Raw genomic sequence first — 5,697 nt, forward strand, 5'->3', positions numbered from 1 at the left:
GGTATAACCATGATAAGAGTCATCATATCCATAGGAATGATATGCATTATAGGAGGGATTACCATCATAGTAACTTGAAGGGGAAGGTTGCCATGGTGATTGCTCATATGGATATGGCTCCCTTCCTAAGAATTCATTTCTCCCATAATGTGAGCCATCATTCAAGTTTTCATCGCCTACAAAGTAGTCATAGTCATATCCAAAACCACAAGGACGAGAATTCATAGTGGCAAATAGAAACAAAACCTATAGAGATCTTAAAACTAACAAAAACTAACAAACAAACAAAAGACAAACATATTCACAATATTCACATGTTTACATTAACCAAAAACATGGCACTCATGCGCACTCCCCGGCAACGGCGCCATTTTGACGATTGGATTTTTGCCGGTATAGAAATTATCAAATGATCAATCGTAGTATAGTCTAAACCGACGCAAAATCCATCATCAAACAAATCTACAATCTATAATCGAGAGTATTAGTCCCGAGTCGTTCTTCCCTAGGAATGCTACAAGGATGCATGTTATTGGTTAAGTGGTCTTTTGTGGCTTAAAGAGTGTGGCATAAAAGTGCTAATAAAAGAAAACAACAATCAATCAATATTAAAAGCCTTGGCCAAGGTTGAACATTGGAAGTTCCATCACTATAGCTTCCTTCAATTGTGATGACAAAGGAGTGTTGCTTTACTTAGTTAACCCCTAATTATAGAGGGAAGTCAAGTAAAAGTAACTAACTTGAGTCACAAGTCCTAGTCTTACCCTAGGGAAGTCTAGCTTTAGTGCACTCCAAGTCAATTAGCAATTCTCAATTCTTAATCAACAATTGACATCCATTATTCAAGTGTCTCCAATGACTCAACTACTAGGCTAAGTGAGGGGATACTACTCCATATCTAAAGTTGGCATTTTCTCAAATACTTGGAGAGCGAGAATGAAAGACATAGTAAAATTGAGAGGAAATTTAGAATCAAAGTAATTCAACACAAGAAATCAACAAGAATCAACAATGAACAACAATGAAAATGAGATCTTCAATGAATTAATGGAATCCAAAACAACAAAGTTAAACCTAAGATCTATGAGAATTGAACAATTACAAACACTAATTGAGATTAGAGAAGAGGATCTACAACATGAACAAAGTAAATTGAGAGTTGCAATGGATCTCACCAAGGAATAGCTGAGAATTGAGAAAATGAAGATGAATCCTAGAGAGAAGTTGGAGTTTCTCTCTCTACAAATGTAACTAACTAAAAATTGATCCATGCCTAGCCTATTTCAATCCTGTAATTACTAGCAAACACATCAAGGCATCTTATGGAATCAAAGAGGAATTAGAATTCATCAAGATAAGGCTTAAAGAGCATGTTTTTACACTTAAGCACAAATATGGGAGAGATACAAAACCATGCTAATTCATAGGCTAAATGTGACAAAAGGTTATCAAAACACTCTAAACTTAATACAAAACAAACCGTCAAATTGGGGTTTGTCAACCTCCCCACACTTAAGCCTTAGCATGTCCTCATGCTAAAATAAGAAGGAACTAAGGGTTATGACATTCATTGAATGCATCTAAACTATATGAATCCTATCTAAATGCAATTATCTAAGCAAATGAAAATGCTTAGTTCAAACATGTCAAATTGCCAAGGGAGCATGTGTAAGCACAAGGGCTAGGCAATAGGAATTAAGTCCAAACCACAATTGTATTGAATTATCAAAAAGGAGTTCAAACTTGCAAGAATATAGATAATATAGGTGAACACATGTGATTGAACTTTTGAACCCTCACCGGATATGTGTATCCGCTCTATTCACTCAAGTGTTTAGGGGTCAATTCGCTCAATTCTCTTCTAATCAAGTTTTCCAAAATTTGATTTTCTTCTAACAATCAACATTTATTCAATGCATGCATACATTCATCATGAGGTCTTTCATTTAGGTTGTAATGGGGTCAGGGTCAAGGTAAGATCATTTATGGTTAAGTGGACTAGGATTTGAATTTTGATTAGCATAGACTTCCCCACCTAACTATACAATGACCTATACAAGTTCAAACTATTCTAACTACCCATTCTTCATTTTTTTCTTACATATTAATGCATTTCCTATTTGATTCATAACACCTATGCATTGATTCCTTTTTATTGACTTCACTTTGGGGCAATTTGTCCCCTTTTTATTATTTTCTTTCTTTTGTCTTTCTTTTTCTATTCTTTTTTTTTCTTTTCATCATTTTTCATTTTTTTTCATTTCTTTTTCTTTTGTCAAACTATATACAAGAACATCAATGCATAAGGTCTATTCATTTAATCAATACATGAGTATGTACTCAATTCCTAAACATGAAAGTGTACTACCCCTTTTATCCCATCCAATGTTCCCAAGCCTCGCCAACTTTGAATAATAAACACTCTCACTAGCCTAGGCTAATCAAAGATCCAAACAAGGACTCTTATTGGTTTTCCGCCTTGGGCTTGTAATGTGCTAAATTGAGAATAAGTTGGTTAAGCATAGGCTCAAAATTGGCTAACAATGGAGAATAAAAAGGTTGGCTATTTGGGAAAGTGGGCTAATGAAATAATGGCCTCAATCATATAAATGCATAAATACAAGAAATAAATGGACATATAGAATCAAGCAAATCAAGGATTACAATCATAGAAAGAGAGCAATTTCACACAAGAATGGAAGATAAGTGGCTATAAAATGTAACCACATCAATAGGCTCAAGTCTCACAAGCTTATGTTCTTAGTTCAATACATGATTCACAACGTATGAAATTCAAGCAAGTTCCATTAGAAATCTTCTTTCAATCAATTGGGTTGATGCCCTATATTTAAACTTCTTGGAAAATTTCAATATTTGACTAAGCATTGTTGTGATTGAAAAATTCAAAAAATTTCTTAGTTCACCCTTTCCTTTTCACTTAAAGCCAATTTCTTATGCAAAAGAAAAGGATAGCTAAATATTTGCAAGTCAAAATATGATTTCTAATCACAACCACGAATTAAAAAGAAAGATATGCAAAAATGTATAAAGAAAAATTCAACTAAAAGTAAAAGTATGAAATCTATCATCTAAAACATCTAAGGATATCCATAAGCATCAAAGTATCTAAAATCCAAAATAAATCCAAAATAAGTAGTGAAAGTATCAAGCAGTAAAAGTATCCAAAATAAACTCAAAATACATCAAATATATACAAAGAGTGTGCAAAGTAAGATAGCTAGAAAAGTGGCCAAAATGTTCACCGGTATCTAGTGATGCCACCGGCTACCTCCCCACACTTAAGATTAAGCATCGTCCTCGATGCTAATCCTGAGGATCGGGGAGGTGGTGACAGGGAGAAGAAGAGGGATGAGAGGGGGGAAAGACGGGCGCGACTGCGCAATGCTCGTTGCGCATTAGGTTATCATCTTTTTGAATCGACGCGCGCGCGCCATCTGCGCGTCCGCGTCCTTTGATGAAACTTGGGACCTACGCGTGCGCGTACAACGCGCCTGAGCGTGGATGAGCAGAGTAGGAAGGGACGCGTGCGCGTACAGTGCGCGCACGCGTGCAAGGAGTTGGGCTAGGGGCTTAGAGTTGGCCCATATGAGGCCTAACTCTCTGGTCGATGGCCTGGAGGTTGCACTACTTAGGCCTGCGCGTACGCGGCACGTACGCGTCTGCACGCGTTGAATTGGGCCAGGGGCTTAAGGATGGCTCAGAGCTGGCTTAACTCTCTGGGGCTTGGCGCTAGATCTTGCAGCAGCAATTCGACGCGTACGCGGCTGGTGCGCGTACGCGTGCTTTTTCCCTATAGTTGTATTGACGCGCACGCACGTAATGTGCGTCAGCGTGGAGTGAATTGGGCTCGAGGCATAATGCTGGCCTAGGAGAGGCCCAACTCTCTAGAATATGGGTGATGATGTATCCGCTCATGGACGCGTGCGCGTGCAGCGTGCGCGCGTGTCCACCCCCTCTTTTTTTTTTTTTTTGAACAGGATAATGCCTAAAAGCTCTACTTGCCCAAAGACTCCCCATGGTGCCTACAACTCCTTATTTAGTCAAAAACCTACACTTTCTAAAATGCAAGTTGGTTTTGAGATTTATTCTATTTCTACTAATCACAACATACATGTTAATATTCTAGCTACTAATGTATACAAACAAGCTAATTATAATATGCAGACCTACCAACAATGGTAACTCAAAACACTTATTAAACAAGGTTAGAAGAGAGTGGAAAGAGTTTACCATGGTGGGGTGTCTCCCACCTAGCACTATTAGTTAAAGTCCTTAAGTTGGACATTTGGTAAGCTTCCTGTTATGGTGGCTTGTGCTTGAACTCATCCAGGAATCTCCACCAATGTTTGGGATTTCTCCTTGTAACTCATACTCATCATCCTAATCCCATTGAATTTGGCTTCACTCCACCTTTGAGATTCAAAGTTTGATATTCCATCCTTTATGCACCTTGATTCAAATTGTCCACCGGCATCTAATCCGTTCTTACTCTCTAGCCCACAAAGAGTTCTAAGTTGACCGTCCGTTTCTAACAATGCATATTGATATGGGCCAAGAAAATTAAAGGATGAGATGATTACCCACTCAATTTGTGATTGGGACGGTGACTTAGCAAGGAAGATATTCAATGATCTTGACATTGTAGGTTCCACTTCCTTTGGCTCCTCCATGATGATTTCCATCTTTTGATAGCTCTTTTTAAATTCTTCTTGTTTGCTAACTTCCTCCAAACCTTTATCATTGATCAAGTTATGTGTTGGAGGTTGCGCACCCTCCTCAACATTGATTTCACATTCGATGGGGGAAGCTTCAACAAGATTACTGTTCATACCCTGACCAGGGTCCTCCAACTCGGCAAACCCATAAGGCTCACGCCTAAAGGTCGGACCTCGGACAATAAAGCAAGGAAGGCCCATCAAAAGGAACGCAGCCCAAAACCTAAAGGCCGAAGAGGCCTAGAAAAGGCGGTTCCACAAAGATAGAGATAAAACTCCCAAAGATAAGATAAGATAAGAATATCTTATCCAGGGAAGATCACGGCCAACTACTATAAATACACTGGAGCACCCAGGTATGGCATTCATTCCACATCTACACATATCTGCTTGGACCCATGCTAACTTAAGCATCGGAGTGTCATTGCAGGTACAACCACCAACCAGTCTGCATATCAAGCTCGGGTCACCGGACCCCCACCTCGGGCCTCTCCAGACGACCGAGCTGCACGTTTCAGGCAAACCCTCGGAACATTGGCGCCGTTGCCGGGGACCTGGAAAGTCATCCCTCTACCATGGCGGATAACCCTCTCAACGATGAGCACGCTACATCTGAACAAGAGGACGAAATTGACACCGGAGAACGACCAGACAGCCCTCTATCACCCCGTACTCCAGGAGGAAACAAACAGAATCGCCCAAAGACATCACTCCCAAACAAAGACCCACAAAATCCCGAAAAAGAAAAGAGCTCGGAAATTCTAGAAGCAGTCCGAGCACAACAAGACCGACTGAAACAACTCGAAGAGGACATAAAGAAGCAGAAAGAAACTGAACAAGATCTGAGAAGGGAGACTCGAAAGCGCAGAGAATTAGAAGAAAAACTGCGGAAAATAGAGGCCAACCTGAAAGACCGGACAGAACACGGCACCACCACCGAAGGCAACCATGATCCCTTCAC

Source organism: Arachis duranensis, chromosome 5 (genome assembly GCF_000817695.3).
Source record: "Arachis duranensis cultivar V14167 chromosome 5, aradu.V14167.gnm2.J7QH, whole genome shotgun sequence".
Lineage (NCBI taxonomy): Eukaryota > Viridiplantae > Streptophyta > Magnoliopsida > Fabales > Fabaceae > Arachis > Arachis duranensis.